The sequence below is a fragment of the Pangasianodon hypophthalmus genome, chromosome 19 (assembly GCF_027358585.1).
Source record: "Pangasianodon hypophthalmus isolate fPanHyp1 chromosome 19, fPanHyp1.pri, whole genome shotgun sequence".
Taxonomy (NCBI): Eukaryota; Metazoa; Chordata; class Actinopteri; order Siluriformes; family Pangasiidae; genus Pangasianodon; species Pangasianodon hypophthalmus.
Window position 1 is genome coordinate 10231389 of NC_069728.1, and position 26023 is coordinate 10257411.

At 36.3% G+C, this 26023-nt stretch overlaps 1 protein-coding gene across 2 annotated transcripts in view; it reads right to left on the reverse strand.

The window, feature by feature from the left end:
- Positions 1-25134, reverse strand: part of lrfn2b (leucine rich repeat and fibronectin type III domain containing 2b) — a 120167-nt gene extending 95033 nt beyond the window's left edge. For both annotated transcript variants that reach the window (XM_026944518.3, XM_026944517.3), the window contains exons 1-2: positions 24622-25134; positions 15113-15169 (exon numbers count right to left, since the gene is read on the reverse strand). The gene's annotated coding sequence lies outside the window, so the exon portion shown is untranslated. The remainder of the gene's footprint in view (positions 1-15112; positions 15170-24621) is intronic.
- Positions 25135-26023: the final 889 nt, after the last annotated feature.

The window sequence follows — 26023 nt, forward strand, 5'->3', positions numbered from 1 at the left end:
TCCACTTCTAAGAAAGGCCTTGTTAGAAAATCTGAGACCTTTTGTAAAAAGATTTTGGGGTTTGATTAGACGAAAGCCGAGCCATTTGGTCTAATGCTAAAGCATAATGTTTGAAACAAACCAAATACAGCTTACCACCCAGGTAATACCATTGCTGTGATCAAGCATGGTGGTGGTAGCATCATGCTCTAGGGTTGCTTTTCAGCAGGAGGAACTGGAAAGTTTGTTGCCTTTACAAGCAAATTGTTGAGGAGAACCTGATCCAGTCATCCAGACATCTGCATTTAGGGTGAAAATACAGTCAGGTCCGGAAGTATTCGGACAATGACAGAGTTTTTGTGATTTTGTCTTTATACACCACCACAATGGATTTGAAATAAAACAATCAAGATGTGAGTGAAGTGTAGATGTTCAGCTTTATTTTAAGAGGCTCCACAAAAATATGGCATTTACCATTTAGGAATTACAGCCATTTTAAGCAAAGTACCTCCATTTTCAGGGGCTCAAAGGTATTTGGACAATTGACTGACAAGAAGTTAATTGACCAGGTTAATTGACCAGTTAATTGACTTCCGGACCTGAAGTGTATATGCATACTTGTATTTTGTGCATAAATTTTCAGTCATTAGCTTAGTGTTTGAGATTCTGTTCAAGTTAGTGTAAGGTTTCGAACTCAAATCCTAGCAGTGCCGCTAAGACTTTGCTGTGTCCATGAGCAAATATTTGGCTTCATGCATGGATTTGATTCTCTCTCTCTTATAAGTCACTTTGAATAAAAGTGTCTGCCAAGTGAATAAAAGCAGCCACTCTTCCATCTGACAAACACTTACGAATCAGCTTCCACTTCTGATTTCAACTGATTTTCATACCAGATGCCTCGTTTGCTGTTCTTGCCAAAGCTGATTCTGCTGGCATGCTCAGACCGCAGAGAGCACACACTAGCACACATTTTCATATCAAAGTCATAAGTGTGTAGTCTCTCTGATCGCATATGTGTTTTAATGACAGTTTGGCAGAAGCTTCTCCGTCCCAGCAAAGTATGAGCGCAAAAAGTTGTAGATGAAAAGGCGGTGAAAGGCGATTTACATATTAGACTGCATACGAGTTTTATACTTTCTGGTTACAGATGCAATAGATAAGATCTCATATTTTCTAAATAAATAAGGCTATGTAAAGGTAATTGTGTTGAGCACATCTCCCAGTAAGCAGAAAGAAGGTGTGTGTATTCGTATGCATGTATGTGTGTATTTTATTTAGGCCACATATTTAATGCATCGGGCTGCGTTACTATTTTTGGCTCTCATGGCACAAATGGAGAAGCATGGCACACAGTGGCTGTTTTTCCCAGCATGCACTGCTAACACAAAATAATTGCTTTAAGTGTTGCTTCGGTCATCATTAATATTTGATACCAGTTCCAAGTGTGCAGTTATTAATGTTGCAGCACAAACAGTAACATTATGGTGAATTATTGTTTTAATGTGACACATTGGCAATAAAGTAATTTTCTTCTTCTCATTATTATTCTCCTAGCAGATGTTTACAGTAGACTTGTGCATACTTTCACCTCTTCATCAGTCTCACACGGTGCTTGTCAGCATTCTTTGAACATCAAATTAATTGGGTAAGGCTTTAATGAGAACAAAATTGTCAAAACGACATCAGCACGCACAGCATTGCTCATTCTGCTACTGCAGAAGTTGGTACATTCTCATTTAATCTGCAGTATTGCAGAAATGTAGTTAAAAAAACAATTTAGCCAAAAAATGTAATTTGTACACAGTATCTACAGCTTTTAATACAAATTTTAATACAATTTTCATCAATTACCTTCTTAATCCCATTTTCAAATATACAATTTTGTAAAATAGCAAGGATATTCCACATGTAAAGACATATTTAAGTCTAAAGTGGAGCCATCAACTACATTTCAGGTAATGTTAAGATTTTTCAAACCATACATTTATGGGATCCATGTGATTAATTTGCTGTTATTTATACTGGCTCTGTTAAGAATGGTTCTTATTTCTATCTTTGTGTTTTATCTCTGCTTGTATTTTATTTCATTGTAGCGTTTTAATTTGTATTTCACTGTGTCTTAATTTATTTGATGTATCTTCAAACTGCAAAAAACATGAACTGGTAAAAGTGCTGGATTTTCACGTGCATGTTTATTAAAGCCCCTATTTAAAAGCTCTGGCGGTACAAATTGCATCTCAGCACAAGGTGCACTGTGTAAACACAGTTTATGAGTATGTGTATTCCAGCACTCTTGCATTCCAGTACTCTACCCTCTCGTCTCAATCTCCTCTTGGTTAAATCTCTGTCATCATCTTAAGAGCAGCATGACTTTTTTTCAGCTCGAGTGAAGTGTTAGATGAAGGCTCGAGTACACATCACTGTAGACTTCAAAGCTACAACTCACTTTCTGCTGCTGTGGGTGGTCACAAAAGACAGCATAAAAAAAAGTTTATGCTCAAGTCTTACACTTTCTTCAGAACATAATCTCACCTGGATACTGGAGACTTGTGTATACATAGACTTGAACTGCTGCTGTATTCTTAAAGACTATAATGCTCATACTGCATATCTTTTCAACACAATCAGTAGTGTTTAAATTCATATTACACTGTTGTAGACATGTAATGATTTATAATCTGTTGTTACTATGTGGTGTCACAGAGAAGAGGATGGGTTCCCTTTTGAATCTGGTTACTCTCAAGGTTTCTTCCTCTTGTTGAGTTTTTACTTGATATCTTGTCATCTCTGGCTTGCTCATTAGGGATCTAAATCTACATCCAGATTTCTGTAAAGCTGCGTTAATGTCTACTGTTAAAAGTGCAATACAAATAAAACTTATCTGAATTACCAAAAAAGCATTGTAATTTCACAAATTGCTTTTTTGAAAAGAGCAAGAAAATGGAATTGGTGCAAACAGAACCAAAAATCCCTAATAATTAAGTATTTTTCATGTCACTACTGACACTGACACATCTTTTTCTGACTAACACATGATACTGACCCAGTTAACAGACCAGCCTCCTCTATACTACTGCCTCCTCTGATTTCACACAATACGCTGTATGGATTTTTATTAGTAAAGAATAATGGAGTCTTGTTGGAGAAATATCACTGAATTAGTGATAACTGATTAAATAAAAATAGCTCTATTCAGAGGTTAAATTAGGATTTAGGAGTTGAAGCCCTGCTTCTTCCATGGGTGCCAACAGTCTGAGAGCAATGTATTCAATATATGATTTTATATTAAATTTTTAGTTTTGCTTGCTTGTCAGTTTAACTTTTGATTCGTTTTATGATACAGTAAAGCCTTATATAATAAAACCATAATACAAATATTTTTTTAAATGATGAAATGTTTATACATAGCAGTTGACAACTGCCTTGAAAGAAAAAAAATGTTTTACAATTTTTTAAAATTTCTTTATAAAGCCATGTCAAACTGTCCTACATTATTATTATTATTATTATTATTATTATTATCATTATTATTATGCTATGATTTACATTTCCATCAACTGATAGCTCCTCTGCACCCCTCAACTTAACCCCTGGCTCTAGTGGATTAGACATTTAAACTACACTACATATAATTCTTTTTTTTCTTTTTTTTTTTAAAAAAAGAGTTAACAAACTGTGCCTGTGCAAAGCCTATTTATGGATCCTTTGGTCGCTTACTGCACACTCAGCCCTGCTTCTGTTATTTAAAGCAGCTGACTGGACAAGAGCAGTGCTCATGCTATGAATAGCAGAAGCATTATTTTAAGATGTGAAAGCTGGTATGTAGGTTAATTCCCTCTGTGTTATCTACTCCACTTCAAAGCTCTTTCCTTTTTTCTTAGGCTTTATCATCCTCATTTCAGGATGAACAATTCAATTTAAAGATGAAAAAATAAAAAGCATGATCAGAAACCTGATTAGACAAGTACACAAGCAATAATCCTTCATGACAGCACAATAATTCATGTTTGTTTGTTTTTTTTCCCCTTTCTATCTGGCAGCTTCCTTAATTCTATTTTACAGCAAAAGTCCAAAGTTCTAAAATTCTTCCAGAAATCATTTATAATTTTGAGACTGATTGCAGTGGCAGTGTGGGCAGAAACTTTAGTTCAACAGGTTACAGCAACACTGCAGTAAGAAATTACAGTCTGTAAGGATAGACAGATGACAGGTGAACATTTCAGTATCATTGAAACACTGGCAGAACTGAGGAAAATACAATAGTGTAATATGAAGCTGTCACCACACCATAACCTCAAATTTAAACACATCATCAGAAGTCAAAAAATGTTAGCAAAACTCAAATAACGTCATTTATCACACTAAAGCATACGTGTAATGCTAGCAGAGTTGAGAGAACACAGCTAATAGCCAAAAATATTAGGTTGTTTTGTCATCGGTGTACTAACGACAGGCTCGAGTTTAACACTCGTTTGATATGTAAGAGATATAATGTAGATACACAGAAGATAAAAACAGATTTTCAGATAGAACTGCTGATGCAGCAGGTGTGTTTGTGTCTTTCTATGGCCACATGCTAAACAGAGTGTCAATATAGCACACTGCCTAGTGAGACTTGCAGTTCCCAGTGTGAGTGCGGCTTACGTCATTTGTTATCAGTTCATCACATGATTTTGTTATTGTGGGTTTGTTTTCTCCTCCTTTGTAAGTACATTGTTCTCCTCCCTGTTAGTTCAGTCTATTATCCATGCCTAGTTATTAGTTAATTACGCTGTGTGTATATTTCTGGGTTATGTTCTTGGTCATTGTGTGTTGCTTTTCTTACGTTTCGTGCTTATCGCCTGTCTCATGTTACCTTGCATATTTTCTTAGTATTCTAGGTTTATGTGTTAATATTACTTTTATTATTAAAACCTTGTGTCCAGTTTCCAGCATCTTCTTGTTTTGAACAGTGCCCTGGGTGGACATTTTTCTAGCTTGCAATCAAAGCTGCCTGTAAATCACCAAATTTATAGGCCTGAAGTAAAACAAGGCAGCCATTTTATATATATATATATATTTTTTTACCATATGAAATTAAAATTTTTTGTTGAGTTTTGTTCTGCTCATTTGTTAAGTTTAATCCACAATGCTACAGATTCGCATGTGGATCATAAGTTTAAGATTTAATTTTTAGTAATTAGTAGCATGAGATTTTGCTAAAAAAAAAAGAAAATGAAAACGTTCCTGTTTTTACATAAATAAAAACCAATATGATACAAGAAAATGTAACAAAACTGATGATGATACTGCCTCTTTCTTCCATGTAGCACTATTGTTAATGTTTGTACTGTTTGGAAACGCATGAGAGCGTGAGAAACAGTGGGGAACAGAAACACAAAAATATCCAGACAGGTGGAAAATATGTTGAGAAAACAGCGGGTGCTTGCCAGCATTTTTTTTTTTCTGGTGTGTCATGACATTTCCAGTAAGCGTAAACTCAGCTGAAGTCTGTTATCCTCAAAGACAGCACCAATCTGGTAGCAAATCTCTAAAGGAAAATTACACTTCATTCACGTTGCTAACGGAAACAAAATGACGAATCTGCCGTGATCTGTGAAGGATGAACTCATCTGAATGACATTTTAAATATAGGCCTATTCGATGAGTACTTCTCAATCCCACTTGACACACAATGGTTTAAAACCAGCGTTCCTCATTTTTTCCCTTTTATGCCTGTATTAACACAGCTGCTTTGGCTCATGAAGAACTTGATAATTAACTGTGATGATTTTATTTGGATATGGGTGTGTTGAAATCAAGAAAATATGCCGTGCCACCAACAATATCTGACTTTCTGCACTATATGTAGACCTGATTAATTTTGCAATATATTTTAGTGTAATGTGATTCAAAATCAGATATGTCACATTTTGTCTAACTGACTACACCACCTTCATGCACTGGGCTAGCAGGGCTAAGAAAATATAAGTACATACACTGAGCATACATTGTTCAATGATAATACAAATTACACAAAAGGACATATGACGGAACCATAACCATAACCTTAATAGTTTCACTGTAGATTTCTATGTGCGTATATATATATATATATATATATATATATATATATATACATATATATATATACATATATATATATATAAGATTTTAGCTCTTCCACCATCACGCCCTGTCACTACGCAGTAGCGCAATGCATAGAATCATGCATGTCAAGAGCTTCAGTTAATGTTCACATCAGAATGGGGAAAAATGTGATCTCAGTGACTTTGACCATGGCATGGATGCAGGTTAGTTTGACTATTTCAGAAACTGCTGGTTTCCTGGGATATTCACTGTGATGAGTAGAAAAGCATCTCCGGAAACACAGCACATCAAACCTTGAGACATATGGACTACAACAGCAGAAGCTGGACTACATGGATTACAACAGCAGAAGCTGGACTACATGGACTACAACAGCAGAAGCTGGACTATATGGACTACAACAGCCCCACCGAAACTGGATGGTTGAACAGTGAAAAAAAAAAAAAAAGTTGTTGACATCATGCACTTTGACACAAAGTTTTTATTAGAAGTATAAGACTTAGATTATCAAGAACTTTTATTGTGTTGTTCCAAAAATAAGTCGTACTGTATCAGGTAGTAATTAATTTAGATTTGAGTAGCTTTATCCAGGGATGGCTATTAAATTATAGAAGAGAATCCGCTCTCATCATTAAAAAAAAAAAAAAAAAAAGTGATGCAGTTTGGTAGCTTTTTTTCAGAGGTACCAGGGGTAATATGTGTTGTAGTGTCTTTCCAGGTATCACATTATGGCCTGTATATTACGTGCTCACCATCTTCACACAGAAATTCCTTTTGGAAAGACCTCTAACTATCACTTGACAGGGTAGAGCCCTTTGTTTTTTCAGCATCGCCCCATTTATGGCAGATCTCGCCCAGCCAATGATGTGTCTCGTAAACAGCGATCAATACCGAATACAGCATCTAGGGATTTATATCTATGGCTTTAAAAGCAAAGGAGGATCCTACTCAGTATTAATATGGTGTTTTTTTAATAAATAACAATCTATATCAACCAAATCCTCATATCTTGATATACTGTACTGATTCATTCAGAATATTATTAATATCATATATTATTACATTTAAATATTCTGAATGAATCAGTCTAAACTAAGTTTACATAAGCAGTTGTTCCAAGGAAATCAGACTCCAATATGTGATAAGACGGACAGAAAATGGTCGGTTGCTTTAACGCAGTACATTTAACTTCACAGTTGTAATGTACTTCAGGTCATATGGATGTGTGTTGGAACTAACTAGTGTTATTTTGGATCAATAAATCACTCAAACTACCCAATAAAACTTGGCCTGATACTGATACTACACTATCCTAAACCACATCAGCAAGTGTGTGACATCACTGAACAACTGGATGGAGTTTGAAGCAACATGGAAATGAATTTGATATAGATCAATGAATTTATGGAAATTAATTTGGATCAGAGGACTTTCATTAGCCTTGTAGCTCCAAAGCAAACCTAAAGAAACAGATGTGTCTTGGTTGATGAACTAATTTGCCCCATTCCATCTGGGAAACCAAATCAAACTGATTCACATAAGATGAAATCCAAGCTCTGCACTACCCAATCTAATGAAACGTCCAATTTGCTAACCGTGTGACTAAACACAGCCTCTCCGCACCTGCAGTGATGAATAATTGATTAAACAGCGTCTGGTGATTGAAGCCCTCTAGTTAAGACACATTTTATTCAATAATTTTCTTTATGAGCCTTAATGAAAACACCACAAATAAAAAAAAACATCAGAAATTCCATATTGAAATATATTCCAGAAAAAGCTTTTCTGCTTGTGAACTTGTAGTGTGGGGAAAAAAACAAAGTGTGTTAAATAGGAATGGTCACAGATTGTTTGGAATAAACAATAACACAGTGAGTGTGTGTTAAAATCACACCATCAGTGTGTGAATGGCTGGTGCACTTTTTATTAGAGATGATGAATAATAGATTAAATAGTGCCTTGTTACTGGAGCCCTCCAGTTAAGCGCTGGTTTTATTAGAACGGTTATCAGTGGAGTGGATCAGGTTGTCTTTGGAAGGAGAGCACATAAGGAGAGCAGATTCAAGTGTTTATACATCAGCTTGAATATCAGCAAAATGAAACTCTCTATAAGCCCTGTGTGAGAGATTCCACTTAAATCAGTAAAAAGTGCTGACCAGTGAAGGCAACAGGAGGCTGAGGACCACAAACAAAGTTGCAAATGATTCTTGATGAATTTCACAACACACAAGATAAACATCTCACTAACATGGTCTTTTCTCTCGAGCACTTAAGCAGTAAACATGAAATATCTTTTATTTTTATGTTGCCATCACAACACCTAAATTTATACCTCAATACTGATGCCATGTTAAGTACAGTAATATTAGCAGTGAACCTACTAAGGGGAAATGCATAACAGATTATATAATAACAACAAATTGAATGGAATCAATGTAAGCAGTGTATTCATAAAAATGCACAGTCATATAATAACGCATATTAAGCAATGAAATGGCTTATATGGAAATTCAGAACATGAACAGATTCAGATTTTGATGTTTTTATTCTATTAAAAATGAGAAGTCTATATCATATTGGTGATAATTGGTTGGGGAGCCCAGCTATACTGATGACCACCCAAGTATATTCTGTCCTATCAAAAAATATCACATATTTATTCATTCAATCAGAAAAAATCCAATGTGCCATGTTTCCAATTTGGTGGTGAGCACAGCTCCAGGTCGTGGGAGAGAGTTGGTACAGGTTCTTCCCTGTTGAGGCTTGGACATTAATTACCCAGTGAGATTTATTGGTAGCTAATAACATGCAATACTAAAAAGGATTAGGATAAACTGTGCTGCATTAGCAGTTTGCTTGTGTACATCTGTTGTGCAGCTCCACTCAGTCATATTCTGTGCACATTGAGGCTGTAGCACATGACCAACAAAGAAGACAACTGGAACACAGTTACTTAAAATACATTAACATGGATGTATCTACTGAACGAAATAGGTATTTTAGCTTGCTAGTCTGCATTTATTGAGCATGTAATATATCCTGCTCTCCATTCAACCAATTCAACTTTAACGTAGCCATGCAGCACGTTTTAAAATGGATAAACATAATTCACATTCTTGTTGCCAGTGATAATGTGGTGACAGTGATAATGTGTCAGGCAGTTTATAACTGATCTGTGCTAGAACGATTAGTAAAAAGAGGCTCACGCACAGCTCACTCTTCTCTTCATCAGGAGATGAAAACATCTAGGAAAAGTTGACCATGACCACCCCTACAGTCAATCTGCTAGATGAGTCCGCTAGACTAAATACAATCTGAGGAAATTCTTATTTATTTGAGACAAATCTTTGAAGCAATGTGGATCAGTCATATGCCCAGGTAGTGCATGGAACACTGTATGTTTAATGAATTTATACTTAATGAAGCTGAAACACCACCATCGAAAGCCACTATGCTACCAATAAGTATAAAGCAAATATTAATTTTAAATTAAAGTGAGCAATGTAAATAAAGATGAAATTAAATATTTGTAAGTAGTATTGTCAGCACCAATAGTCAGACAGGTGAGTTATAAAGAGTGAGAGTTATATATAATGTTTATAAAGCATACTCTTTCACTCCCCCAGTCTCCATCCTCTGGTCCCCCAACCACCAGCCAAGTATATTTCAAATCTATGGGAAACATGCTAAGTCTAAATATAGTTATATAATTTGCAAGTATGGAATACTATAGACATCACACTGTATATGTCATCATATCATAACTTTGTAACCATTTTACATTATTAGTGAATGGAACACTAGTCCAAAATAAGAAAAATATTTGATTTTGCAGTCAGTGTAGGCTGTGTTTGTTTCTTGGTTGGAGCCTAATATACTGACAGCAATAAGATTTTCATTTCTTTGACGGTTGTTGGCTGTTGTTGCTATGTACTATTTTTAATATACTCAAACACCAATAAAACTGCCACACTTGCCTGGTTTTAGTGACACTTGGCACAACTCCTGCAACACTAAATATCAGTGTGTCCTTGAAATGTAATGGCAGAGCAACTGGATTATATCAGTGAACTCATTGCCATTAAAGCTCACTTTTGTAAGAGTAGGATGACAACATTCCCTTACCATTTTGATAAAAGCATCTGGCTAATCTAATGCTGGAGAACTTCTCTCACCACACTGGTGCTGTCTGTAAGGTACCATATCATACACTGTTTTTTTTTTTTTTTTTTTTTTCGTGTGTGGTTTTCTGCACAAAAAACAATTCAGTTTTGGATTTTTCCAACCTGCCTTCATCCCGCAGGCTGTTTTTTTTTTTTTTTTTACTGTTTCTTTAAGACTGCTATATTTAAATGGCCTCTGTTCTGACTGGATTGTTTCACAAGTGAAAAGAGGTGCACCATGCCCCACTCCTAACACCTGCACAACTGTTTAGGAGACTCTAAGATAAATAATGGCATCTGACTGTTAACAGCTGTTAAAATGATTTAAACATGGACGAATGTTAATTGTATTGTTATTAACATAATGACTAGCTACAGAATTTCCAAACAGATTAGTGAGGTGAAAGCTAGCTAGCAATAGCATATTGAGAATGGTGTATATGTTATTATATTTTATTACATAAAACTGCCTTATATTCAGTGACCCTGTCCTTCAAAGGTAAAGTTTTGATATAGCCTGCCCCATATAATGCCTAGTATATTATGCACAGGGATGTTGCAAATAAATAAATAAATAAATAAATAAATAAATAAATAAATAAATAAATAAATAAAATTAAAAACACTTCGACCACTCCTTTTGAATTTGTGCTGGCTGTGACATCTTTCATTTTAATATAACTGAGCAGGGCTAACCTGCTATAAAGTGAATAGGTGGGGCTGTCCTCCTGTAAAGTGACTGGGCGGGGCTAACCTGCCATAAAGTGATTGGGTGGGGCTAACCTGCCATACAGTGACTGGGTGGGGCTAACCTGCCATACAGTGACTGGGTGGGGCTAACCTGCCATACAGTGACTGGGTGGGGCTAACCTGCTATAAAGTGACTGGGCGGGGCTAACCTGCTATAAAGTGACTGGGCGGGGCTAACCTCCTGTAAAGTGACTGGGCGGGGCTAACCTGCCATACAGTGACTGGGTGGGGCTAACCTGCTGTAAAGTTGCTGATTAGGGCTTACCTGAGGTAATGTGGGCAGGCATATTTTAAACATGTTTGTTCCTGTGATATCAAAGAAAAATGAAATCCAAAATGAGCTGTTACGGCTTAGTTTCCATAAACTGACCTTACAGAAAGGGAAGTGAGTGCTTTATACAAATTATATTAAGCTTTTTTACTTCAGAAAATTTGGGTTTCCATGATAGGAGCCCTTTAATGTGGTTGATTATGCAAGCTTATCTGCAAAGAGCCAGTGTGGCTGCAGGCTTTCATTCCAGCCAAACAGGAAGTACACCTGATAGCTGATTGGAAACCAAGACGAACTGATTAAACAAGTGGAATCTGGCGTGGCTCCTGCTCGATTGGAATTAACACCTGCAACCACACCAGCCCTTTGTGTATAAGAGTGAAGTCCCCTGCAATAACGTCCAAACTATGGAGCAACAACATGCTCCATAGGTGTACAGAAAGTATAGCAACTATCCTTAGTACCAGTACTGAAAACATGTAGCATCATAATATTTTCTCTAATTTGGTACTGTGATTCCTTTTCAAAACTGGAATCCCATGCAATCCTCCCACTTTTTCATAATTTACAAATAATATATACGACTGCTGTTCTCTAGGCTTAAAATTCATCTCAACATAAAACCATCATAGTATGAGAAATGATACAGCACTTTTTAATCCTTCAGTTTTAACACACTGTTTGTGTCCATTTGCATACAAATGGATGATCTATGCTGATGATTTGGTCATATTTATGATATATTCATTTTTATGGATTCTGCCCCATTATGTAATTAAATGTTTAATGATGAAAGCCCTGCTGTAAAGATACTGCTGCTTTTTAATGATGGTGATTCATTTGAGAAGCTTTAAAACTGTCCAATTCCCTTAGTGTTTTATTTACATTCTTACCAATACTGATCACTGAGATGAGAAAACATAAATTAGGGATTTTAATATAAATGTTACAGTTGTATTTTTTATGAAAAGACACTGCCTGGGACAACTGGATACAACATAGCTAAGTACTGAACTATTTGGAGCAGACAAGATGCAAAACTCTCGGTTCAGATCTCAAAGAGGCAAAGAGTGATGAAGTGAGCAAATGGAGTGAGCCAAGAATTTGTAATTGGCATGGCATGGGTCATTTGTGGCATGCTGACATCAACTAATACACAGCCTCTACACCAGACCCGCTAATGAGAATCTTAGGAAACTTGAAATAACTCTTTCACACCCTCAATTTTTTTTCGCTGAACCCCTGTTCTCTCTCTTTCACACTTCATCCATCTTCTCACTCTCTCACCTGCATTCACATTACAAGGCAGGATTTTGCTGATGTTTTGTTGCTTGTCTGTATGTTCAGATTTTTGGGGTTCTGATAAGAAATAAACCATGTGGCCAAAAGTTTGTGGACACCTGACTATAACACTCATATGTGCGTTTTGAATTCCAGATTTAGTCCTTGTTTGCTGTTATGATAACCTCCAATCGTCTGGGAAGGCTTTCCACTAGATTTGGAGTATGGCCGTGGAGATTTGCTCATTCAGCCACAAGAGCATTATTAAGTTTGGGCACTGCTGCTGGGCAAGAAGGCCTGGGGTGCAGTCAACGTTCCAATTCATCCCAAAGGTATTCAGTGGGGTTGAGGCCAGGAACTCATGTTCTTCCACTCCAAACTTGGCAAACCATGTCTTCATGGACCTCGCTTTGGGCATAGAGGCATTGTCATGCTAAAACAGTTTTGGGTTAATTACAGTGAAGGGAAACTGGTAAGCTCCAGCATACAAAGACATTCTATACAATTGTCTGCTTCCAACTTTGTGGCAACAGATTGGGGAAAAAACACATTTGGGTGTGATGGTCGGGTGTCCACATACTTTTTGCCATATAGTATTAGTAGACAATTTCTAAATATCATCATTTAGCTTTTCTTTAGAAAGTGTTTTAACCCAATGTTGTACATCCATACTGAAGTCCCTTCTGCAGCTGCTCTTAGACTTCAAGTCTAAAAACACAACAAGTGTCAGTTTTTCTTATTGTATGTTATTTAGTCTTTCATGTATTTTATGGATTTATGCATTCTTGCAGCTGTCATGTTTCACACTTATTAATCAAAGCCTTGAATTTTGTGGGAAAAAAAATTCTAGAAGTTAAGTGAATAGTTTCTTCCCAAAAGTTTGTATACTGTATGTCTATCATTTACCAGTACATTACTGTAGTATGTATCAGACTTTATCTGTGTGTGACTGATATTTTATTGCAGTGTTCATGTGAAAGCAGTTTCCTTATTGTACTTTTTTTATCATGTTTCTGGATTTTACAACTCTACTTTACAAAGACGTAACCCCTTTTGGACTAAATACTGAAGAAATATAATAAAGAATTGCCTAGCACCAAATCTAATCTGTTTTCCTCAGACATAGAAAATTCACTGGCTAATTTCTTTATTGTAGTTTCTGGGCAAAAATGGGTTAATATACTAATTCTGTGGGTTTAAACAGAATCTTTTAGCAAATAGTTACAATTGTTACAAAATATTACAAAATATTGTCTACAATATTATTACAAAATATTGTCTATCCAATTATGTGCACAATATGTGTACATTTGCTTTAAAATTAGAAAGCAGTACGTTTATGAGGGAAAAGGTTATTATGTCAGCTTAAGACTGCTTTTATTTAGCAAGAACAGCATCTCCTAAACTGACTTTTGCTTTCCCAAAAATTTGCTTTCCCAATTTTTTTGTTTCTTATAGCAGTAAGAAACAAAAAAATTGGGAAAGCAAAAACTAGACGTTGGACATTAGACGTTGTTGGATGCCACATTTCATGTTGTTAGTCAGAGGAATTAAAAAATATATTCACATGTTTGATATATTTTTGCACCGCATCACAAATAATTACCATATAATTGAGAATATATAGATTTAGTTTGCTACTGTCATCTGTCATTTTGTTGCTTGCTAGTGTAACAGCAGGGGGAGTTTATGTCAATCTGCAATCACATGGACTTTCTTACATTTTTGCACACATATATGCAGTTTTACAAGCAAGCTTAAAGCTAAAGCCATAGTTTAGCATGTTGAAACTTTCCCTCCAGATAAAAGCAGACACTTACAAATGATACAAATATGTTGACATGGTGCTGCAAAAATTTCAAAATAAGTTTCTTCTGAGTCATGATTTTTGAAGGGATACATAAAAATATGTGTAATCTGTAATATAAGTGTAATTAAAATTATAAGCTAGGTTCAATTATTCATCTATATATAAATATAGATGAAGAATATGTTTACACACATTGGCTGAGACATTTATTAGGGAAAATCTAATTAATCTGTGTAACTGACTTGAGTGAGTTATTAGGCAGTTTGTTAATGGAATATTCAGTAATTACTTACTGTGTTGTTTATTTCAATTATTTACTATGCATTTATTTTATTTAATAAGCCATATTTTAATGTGTTCATTCATTTGGTCAGGATTTCTCCTCAAGTTCTGTACTCTCTTTTTCAAAGCAGATCTGGTCCACATGGCTTCTTTATCATGCAATACAACAACGCCAAATAAAAATGGTTGTTCATGCAAGACACAAACACCGAAAACTTCACAACAGAAAGCAATGTCATCCTTCTAGAAAGATATGCAAAGGTACAAACTATTTAAATGAGTTTCATGGGTAAAGTGATGGTCCTTAAATTATAATTCCATGAATTAGTTACCCTATACCTTCTAGTTAACTATTATTAATAGTTAATGTCCTGCCTAAATCACCTTACCGCCTGTTCAAGCACAATTGGTATGCATTTAATTCAGCACAGATCAAAACACAAAGCAAAATGACATGAAAATGAAATAAAAATCGAATCCACTTACCTGAATTCTAGAGCTCGTTATCCTATAGCTCATTTTTTGTTCCAAGGCAACCTTACCCTAAAAGAGAGGACAGAGTGAAATATGGTGGCTTTAGTAATAAGCAGCTTAACAGGAAATGCGATAACAGCCAGAGGAAAAAAAATTACTATATATTTGCACGATTCTGCAGAGAGCTCTTTGGACCTCATGGCTTAGTTTTCAGTCTGAAATGCACTGTGAATTGTGAGACCCACAAATGTGTGCCTTTCTAAATCATGTCCAATCAACTGAATTTGCCACAAGTAGACTCCAGTCAAGTTCTAGAGACGGGCGGTGGCGTGGCTGCTGGTGAGCATGTCACATTATGTATCCTAAGACCACTGATCTCAACTCCCACCTAAAGATTATCCTTTACGATGTGCCATTGTGTCTGCGACAGCAAAACCGGGACGGAAATCGTACAGCTTAAAGCTGGCTTTAGCCAAGGGTCTGAACATGCATCTAAATGAGAGATTTCAGTGTTGATTTTTCATAAGTTTGCAAAAAAATTTAAAACGTGTTTTTGCTTTGTCAGTATGGATTGTTGTGTGTTGATTGATGGCCAAAAAGTGAATTTAATCCATTTTAAATTAAATCTATAATACAAAAAAATTGTGAAAAAAAAAAATTTAAAAAACGAACTGAAGCCAGTGTAGATTCTTTTCATGAAAACCTAGTCTTTGGGTATCATCTGAGAATAATAATATAAATATAATTTAAAATGTTATAAAATATTATAAAAATAAAATAAGTTACACAAATTGTTTTCACCACCTAGTCAATAGTGAGCGGGTTGCTTTCTTCTGCTGTGTTTTTCATAAGTAGCTAATCAGTATCTTATTTACTACTGTTAATTAATAGCCTTGTGTTTATCGTTGGGAAATCTGCTTAAAAACTGAGCCAACTGATACAAAAGTCTGTCACTGATACAGATACCAAATTTAAGGAGCTAAAAACTCCAGGCTTCTACGTAAAACATATTTATAGCCATATCACATGGGAAAACTTCCAGTCTTTATAAAGACCCTAAAGTTATGATCATGTGCTTTGGCAGAGTAACCAGTAATTTGTAAATGTAGAATGTAAGTGTGTAAAAACATGACTGCTGCAAAGAGATACTGTACATTCGAATTTGTAACTGTAACGTGACAACTGTGCAACTGACAACTAAACAAAAAAAAAAAAATTGTTCATCCCTAATTACTACTAAATCACAACAGTATTTTAAGAGTATGGTTTGTTTTTAAGGAATAAATGGTGTGAATACAAATGGTTCAGTAAACAGTGGATAGCCTAAAACAAAGCTGTCCAGTCTCATTAGCAGAGAGCTGATGTGGGTGCAGAACCTGACTGAACATATTTAATCAATTAGTCTCAGCCTTCAAAAAGCTGATGAGCTGTACTGTGGCTTCTACTTGACTAGAATAAAAAACCTGCAGCCACGTTAGATAAATGGATAAATTTGGACACCCTTGTCCTGAAACATTCTTTTAGAGCTGTAAGTGGCTGTTTATTTCCTTGGCTCTGCACACTATTGTGTGTTTCCTGCTCTAACACATCTGATTCAGCTCATCAGCTCAATTACACACCAGGGTGTTGTCAACTGTGTTAAAGTAGCGGTTGCAAATTCATTTGGGGTTGGAGGTCACATAGGTTAAAATTTCACAACAAAGGGGCCCCATGAATACATCCAATAACTTGTCACTAATAATATTTGCTTTATTTACTTCGTAAGGTTTAATCATTTTAGTTTCAATAACCTATTTATATAACTACAACAGACAATGCAGTGTATTCATATTTTGTAGTACTGTAACTTTATACCAGTAAACACAATGCAAATAAATTGCTATAACCTCTTGTTCATATTTGTTTCCCTTCACAGCAGCATCATTTATCTCATAACTATTACTGAAAACAGACTTGCTTTTTAAGAGCAACTCTAAGTGTTCTCTCCGTAACTGCCCAGTATACCGGTCATGCTTCTTCTTCTTTTTTTTTTTTCTTTTTTTTTTTTTTACCATAATTGATTTCAGAGTGCCTTCTAATATTACATGCTTCAAGCACAGCCACTTGCTGGGACCAAATTAAGCAAATGAGTTTCTGCTTTATTTCCCAGGACAAACATACAGTTGTCCATTTCTCCTGGAATACTGTGCACTTTCTATTCCACTGACAGACATTTTTTCAGTGTGCTGCAAAACGCTAGCCTGCATGTGTATGTTGAAATGGTGCCAAACAATACCAAGAAAAGACCTCTAGCAGATAAACTGTTTAACTGCATCTGGGTGTTGACGATGACAACAAATAGATGAATCAGGAATTGTAATTGGTTTCCCCAATTATAAATGTCCAATATAAAAGCAGCTTATTATTAATTAGGTCTAATTATGTCTAAATTATGACATAATTGGTGAACTTTAATAAAACAATGGTAAAACAGGCTTATGCAAAATTTAATGCATGCCCTGCAATGATATTCATTTGTGCACACAATCGCTTTTCGAGAAGTGACTTTCATGCTTAAATTGATCTATTTGTATTGCCCCGTATGTCACATCTTTACCTAGAAATTCCCCAAAGTGCATACTGATTAAGGCAAACACACAAAACAAACCACACTTGCTATTTTGGTCATGTGAAAGAGACAATCCTCTGTAGACCCTATTACTGAATCAGCTTTCTGGGTGTTTTCAAGCTCGCACGTTTTTTACACACACAAACTTTTGTTAATCTGGGCCTGAAAGTGTAAATAGGCTTAGAACTGTTTCTTCAACACCTCCTTACTAAAGCCTACTACAATTCATTAGGGTGGCCCAAGCTTCCCTGATAAATTAAATATTCATTTAGCACTCCCACATCCCTTCAGTTTTATCCATTTTTCTCTCTTATATGCATTAATAAAATGAATTATTTTGCTGGTGTTTGTTTACTCTATTGCTGAGGAGGATACCCGCCTCCTGTGGATACCTCGGTAGTTGAAAAAGCTGGCCTCTTTGCTAATATGCTGATAAATTGAAACAATTAAATGCACAGGGAGATAAAAGTATTGAGAGTGAATTGTGTTTAATTATGCAAACAGCATTAAACATGACAAGATTTGAGGTGGTGATTCTATTTGCCTGCATAGAATGATTTCTAGCACAACCAGAGAACAGAGCTTGACATATGGCCTGGGAATTCAGTGTAATAAAACCCTGACCTTCATCATGTCCCAGTGGTCATATCAAAAGCCTTTGGGCCAATAGCCTGAAGCGTGGATGGGGTAAAGAAAGATGAGAGACATAAACAGAAACCAGACGTCAGGAGAAGCAAGAAGTCCACTGACTGTCAGAAAGCACTCAGTGAGCATAGTAGGGCTTATGGGACAAGAGATGAGTGACATATGAGGCATAATTTATAGCCAACAGGTCTAGCAAGGCTGATATTATTATACTAGCAGTATTTAGAAACCTGAATACTTGTCCAGACTTTGGCTAAGTCAAGAAAATCAGCATCCATTTACACAAAGAACAATACAATAAAAGCAATTTTTATGACTTTTTAAAAAGTCTTCAGTCTAGGGGTGCATATATTGTGATTATAGTTTTTTTTTCTTTACAATACCAATGTCACCAACAGATGTATTTAGATTTGTCAGAATGCTATCAAAAACAATAAGCAAAAGGTGTGGATTGTTATAACTCGTCTGAATATTTTAGGCTTCAGAGCTATCGGTATTACAAAGGCAACGCACTGTCAATTAAAAAATAATAAGTGCCTTCCTACAGCGAAAGGTGATATACTAGCTAGAATGGTTCTGAGTAATTCCAAGCACCTCTCAAACTTAGAATGGAAAAATAGAAATTTTGGAACACAGGAAAAAAATACCATTTTTTGCCACTTGCAGTCAACTACAGAATTATTGGCACCCCTCATTAAAATGAGCACAAATTAAAAAAAAAAAATAGATAGCACATGTAAATAATGATACTTGAGAATAATGACACTTAGCCTTTTCCCATGATGTCTGACAAGGTTGGAGACACTTCTAGAAGGATGTATGAGACTCCTCCATATATAAATTTTTTTTTGGCTCATTTATATTTTTAGGAAGGCCCTCTTCAAATCAGACCATAGAATTTCAATAGGGTCCAATAGAAAACACTGTTCAAGACCCAATATTTTCTTTCTTTCTAAATTTCTTTCTTTGCTTTAGTCCTTGTTGTGCTTAATAATGCATGTATTTCACCACATTTTTAATCCATTGCCTCACCTGTGCAGGTCAACAAACATCTGTCATTTTTGTGCTGAAATCTGTTGAATTTTCCTCATCGTGATGGATGACCAAGCTATTTCCCATCTCATATTTTATATCAACAGTAATCACATACAGTCAAAGGCAACAACAGGGTTCCTACTGAAACTAAGAGCAATTTAAAACATAGAAACTTTTATAAGTGTGATCATTTGTTTCATGGTTAAATATTACATAAGAGTGATATCATAATATTTGCCATATACAAGAGAAAATTCTGTTTAAAAAGTTCTCAAGTGAAGTAGTTTCTTCAATTATTTGATTGGAAAGTTTGGATCATTGAATGTACTTTTATACAATCATTTTTGCCCATTGTCTTTGAGTTAACTCTGAATATTTTCGGCAAAGGTCTTTAAAATTCATACTATTTGTTGAAAAATGTGTAAACACCTTGTCCACTTGATGTTACCTCCATAATGCTGACAAACTTCTGTGTACAGACATAAATAACTTACTGTTCATCTGCTATATGCAAACTCTATGCAGCATACAGTACAGTATATGCTATATGCTGATCCTGATGTCCAGTCACTGTTAGAATTAGCACTGCAAGAGATTCATCTGTCTCTGAGAGAAAGTCCAAGGACAATTTCCTATTCACCCCATAAAGATGAGCATCTGACAAGTTGACGATATAAAAATCTGATAGAATTCTTTCTGACTGAAGACATTTTATTGTCTCAGTGTGGATAACATATCACATGGCTAAGTTATCACACAGCCTGCCAGAAAGCAAATAAGAACACACTCATGAGGAACTTGTGAAGCATGGTGTTTGTGGTCAATCAAACGAATGGGGAGTTCGTGACATAATGCACTGATAAACACAAATAGCTAACTCTAACTGAGCTCGGCACTATCAGTTAAACCAATATTGTTTATGTTATGTAATTAATTAAGCAAGCCTGATCTTAAAAGACACTAAATTGAGCAGCGATAATATTGATTAAAGTATTACATGGCTAAAGTCCCTCTGGAGTAAAACCAATAGAAATCAATCCATACCAGAAACCTCATATCTCCACCAGTTATAGTTACATTTGTGTCATAAAGCATTTTTATTGACCTTAATTCTTTCAGTCACACTTTGTCTTTGGGGGGTCTGTTAACCCTGTGGAACTCTACAACACAAGTCCTGTGACCTTGACTTATTCCTGTTAAAACTGAACACTGAGCACTGAACCCCTTCATATACAAAAGGGTAAATCATGCATCCCTGAGAAATACATCCATATCGTATCAGCCATTTTGATGTATCACAATATACAGATGGCTGACGAAGTAAATGAAAAAAAGGTGTCTCTTGCAATCATTTTGCTGGCATGGTTGAGTGGAAAGGGTCAGTGCAAATCAATACAAAGTTACTCTGATGGATCACCTTTATCCTGGGATGAAACATTTCTACCCTGATGGGAACGCTCTCTTCCAGGATGACAGTGCCCCAATCCACATGGCACCAAGGCTCACGCAGAGTTTTGATGAGTCTGAAAATGATAAATCACATTCTAAGACCTTTCCAGTCACCAGATCTAAACCCAACTGAGTACCTATGGGAGACTGGTGTGTTAAACTGTGCTCTGCACCACCATCGTCAACACAGTTCCAGATCCTCAATTACGCACAGTATCGATTTATTATGAACAGCATTGTTGACAAGGGCACTTTAATATGTTAGTAGAGGTGATGTGACTTTGTATTTAATTTTATTTGATGTCCTATTTGTCTTTGCATCTATATTTATACCACAAGGTGGCTGAATTCTCAATTCTGATTTGTCAGAAAGTGTGCATTATTTTTGTTTTTAATAGCAGCAAGGCTCAGACTGTAGTTCTGGCTGTAACATGAAAAATAGGTTCATTATTGTGCTTGTTCTAATACATGGTTGTTTCTATAGTATGGTGGACGCTCCACCTAATCTAAGTTATAATGTAAGTGATAACAGGAACTAACTTGTCTCGTGGATATTCTGAACATTAACTCTTAACTATAAACCGGTAAAATGTGTGATGTATCGTTCATTCATAAATTAAACACTACAATCATTGGCAAATTACTGTGTTAGTGGAATAACACACTCTAGGCACAGAGTTGAGTAGTTACAGGCTCAAGAACCAAACAGTCACTCTCTGGTCACATGAACCTCTGTTTCACAAAAACATAATCTAAACCACCAAACAATAATACAAAATACAATAAACAGAGTATTTGCCCCAACAAATACCAAACACTGCATCGACAAGTGAATTTAGTGTTCCTAACACATCTAATTAACCATATAAACTAATTAATCAGACACTTGTTAAACAGGAATAGATTAGCACATTGTTCCTTTAACAGCATTGTTGAGGCTCCAATCACACTGATTACACCGATTACACTATTACACTCTCATCCGACAATTCTGCTCCAGTCTTCATATGCAGCACTGGCAGTTGCTAAACATGTTGTGCTGATACATTTGCTCTCAGTTTAATCGCAAACTACCTGCATTTACTCGCCTTGTTTCCCAATTAAGTATGTTAATGCAGTTTAGCTAATTTACTCTTAGTAAATTCTGGATGCACATAACACCTCTATTTAAATATATTTATTATTAAAAAATAAACATACAATTATGGTTTAGTGCCATGTAGGCATATACTATAGTATAATGATATATACAACTACTAAGTATTTAAAAGTTAAAATTTAATGAACGTAAGCTGTACAGTATGCAGCTTTGCTTTAGTGTTTTCTTTGCTTCTTGTGCTTATACAAGTCTTCCTGAAGCAACAAAGATTTTGAAAAAGACTGCTTTACTGTGGTGTGGAAATTCTGTTGAAAAGCATCTGTCTACTTTGAATAGCTGGAATTTTGCTAAGAGAACTAAATTAAGTGGTATTTACATAGGGACCACTATGCAGCGTCGTTTCAAATTACTATTGCTCTGGTATATATTTGTTTATTACTGGGTAGTGAGAGCAGTTTAAACGGCATTATTATTATTACTATTCATTGCCTTTTTTATCAAAAGTGAGGCAAGCTAAGTTGAGTAGAGAGTCCTAAGGGCACAAGCACCCAGCAGTGGCTCCCTGGCAGTTGTGAGATTTCTTACAATGTTCCAGTGATTAGCACAGAACTTTAACTGTAAATGTTTTATTGTTAGTCTAGCTTAGCTTTAGATAAATATACCCAGTCTCAAGTCTAGGTTTTTCATAGATCATTCTTTGCATGTGTTTGTTCCTGTTGCGTACCATTAAGGTGCTTGTGTTAAGATAAACCGTGTAGAGGGTGCCATATGGCCAAAGCTCGACCTTTAAGCTGGATTTCCTAAAGCAGGCGAGCAGTTATCCCAGACAGCAAAAGAGTGACATCCCAGTGCTTACCACTTTCATCTGCCCCACTTACTGCTGTGGAATAACAGTGATGAACACATGTGAATCTGGCTGCTAGAACACCAAAAAAAAAGAGATTACCTGAAATGCTGCACAAGCATTGCATATGAATTATTGTGTTTGGGCCACATTTCAAATGATGTGATAACCTTCAATGTAGAGATGCACTGACACATCAGCCGATAATTGGTATAGCCCAAAAAGGCAACAGTATCCAACAGACAATAATCAGCAGACAGAAAGGCTATGCCTGTGATGGTGTAGGCATAGACAATAAAATCTATGGTGCATGAATACGTTTTGTGATAAACGGCAGCAGAACTGCTATTTGCAAGCTATGTTTTACTAAACGTACAACTAGGCACTGCTATTAAACAGCCTTGATTAGTCATCTGTGAAAGAACACGATGGGTTTCTTAAAGCTGAAGCAGAGCTACCACACAGACAAGTTTATTCACAAGGCAAGTCAGTAATGTAACATTACTTCCTCTGGGTAGCACAAACAGTTGGCACTGCCAGTAAAATTTTATTTATTAAACGTCTAAATGAAAGGTTAAATGCATTAAATTACATTAATGCTAAATAAAGGTCGTCCCGAAACATGGAAGAAGAACTACCAAACTAGCTGCATCTCCTGCATTGGCTTGCAGTGTGTTTTTTTTTTTTTTTTTTTTTTTGTCAAAAAAAAAAAAAAAAAGGTACAATAAGGTACAATAAGTGCTTAAAGGTACAATAAGTGATTTTGCCAGAAGTTAGATAAAACTAGCTGTTTGAAAATCAAAAATTGAAATAATACACCTCCTCCCTTCAGTGTTCCTTGCCAAGTCACTTACATGCACTGATTAAGCTAGAACACCCGAAGTGCTTTCTGAACTAACAGGAAGTATGATTGGCAGGCAAATGCAGATGCCTCCTTGTCCCACTTGGTTGGTTGGATGTTGGCGGTTCGCATTTATTTTTTCTACTGTTTACAGAGCCTGGGGCACCACAGAGACCACAGAGAGAGCTTGATGAGATATTTTATTGAAGCTGCTGAAATGTATCCAGAATTTTGCCAAAAGTGTTGTGATTTAAATATAGCTGACCCCACCTTCAAAAGGCACTGTTAACAGTCACTTTTGGTGCACAATACACCATCCAGCGCAGACAGCTGACGATTCTGGCTCAAATATTGTTTCATGATGTATTGTGTATTAAAAGTCTTCTGACTTGAAACTCGCTGACCCAACCTTCGAATGGAGCTGTTCACAGTCAGGTCACTCTCGGTCCACAATACACCAGTGCCACACGGCCATATCTGACCCAGAATTTTCTGGGCTGGATGGTGTGTCTGCGCCTGAATAACGTGTATGAAGATACAAGTGGGACTGATACACACTTCCCACCTACACAACATTGTCATAACCCAGATTTAGTGCACAGAGGAAATATATCATATCTGACTGAGATATGCAATGAAAGCAGTTCAGGGTGTTAGATCAGCTCTAGAGGGATACATGAAGTGTCAGAAAGCAGGTGGTATAATAGCACCAAACTATGTGGGCACATGCAGTAATCAGATTTAATATTTCTGCATGATATAATGAGTGGAAGGCTACAAGCATTCTGCAGTATTAGTGAAATCTCAGCTGTGAAGGAAGTTAGTGCACAGACTAAAAGAGCAGATCATGGTAATGGCACTGACAGTAAACTGTCCATATTTTGCAGGTGAAAAGTTCCAGTTGTGTTGTGTTGTGCTGTTGTATTTTTCTCCCCAGGATCTGGCCAGAAATCATGACCGTCGCCCATTCACCACATAGAAACAACCCAGATGAGCCTACCTCTGATTTGCCCCCAGAGCCATGATGATCCGGTGTGCTCCAGTGCAATTCTTTAACACCTCCGACAAACATAAACATCGGCATGTTATTCCATGTCTATTCCCAGTCGCACAATTCAATCCATGAAGAAAATGGCTGAGAGAGAGAGAGAGAGACAGAGAGGAAAGCGGATCCGTGTCTCTCAGTGCTGGACTCCTCGCTTCCTCTGTGACAAACCCAGATATTCTCACATCGAGCACTTGAATAAGAAGCGAGTGGAATTTTTTGGCGTTACACTTGAAGGATGCCGGTGGAGCTGCACACTGCTCCTTCATCAGCAGTTCCTGGACGCATACTGGAACTGATTCTAAAAAAATACACACACAAACAAAAAACTAGTCACAACCGTTTAAAAAGAAATACAAAATATAAGTGCAGCAAACGCAGTTTCTGGTTCTTGGTAAAGGGAAAATGGACGTAGCCTGTGATATCTGGAAACAAAAGTAAATCGGATTATTACTCGTACTGGAGAGACAGCAGAGTGCGCGGATCCGTGTGGAAAGCCATCAGAGTCAAACGCGCCTGAAACCTGCGAACTACTACTACTACTACTACTAAACTACTACTACTACCACTACTACTACTACTACTACTAAACTACTACTACTACTACTACCACTACTACTACTACTACTACCACTACCACTACTACTACTACCACTACTACTACTACTACTACCACTACTACCACTACTACTACTAAACTACTACTACTACCACTACTACTACCACTACTACTACTACTACTACCACTACCACTACTACTACTACCACTACTACCACTACTACTACTAAACTACTACTACTACCACTACTACTACTACTACTACTACTACTACTACTACCACTACTACTATTACTACTACTATTACCACTATTACTACTACTATTACTACTACTATTACCACTACTACTATCACTACTACTATTACTACTACTACTACCACTATTACCACTACTATTACTACTACTATTACCACTACTATTACTACTACTACCACTACTACTACTACCGCTACCACTACCACTACCACCACTATTACCACTACTACTACTACTACTACTACTACTACCACTATTACCACTACTACTACTACTACTATTACCACTACTATTACTACTACTACCACTACTACTACTACCGCTACCACTACCACTACCACCACTATTACCACTACTACTACTACTACTACTACTACTACCACTATTACCACTACTACTACTACTACTACTACCACTATTACTGCTGCCACTACTACTACTATTACTACTACTACCACTACCACTACTATTACTACCATTACTACTATCACTACTATTACTACCATTACTACTACCACTACTACTATTACTACCATTACTA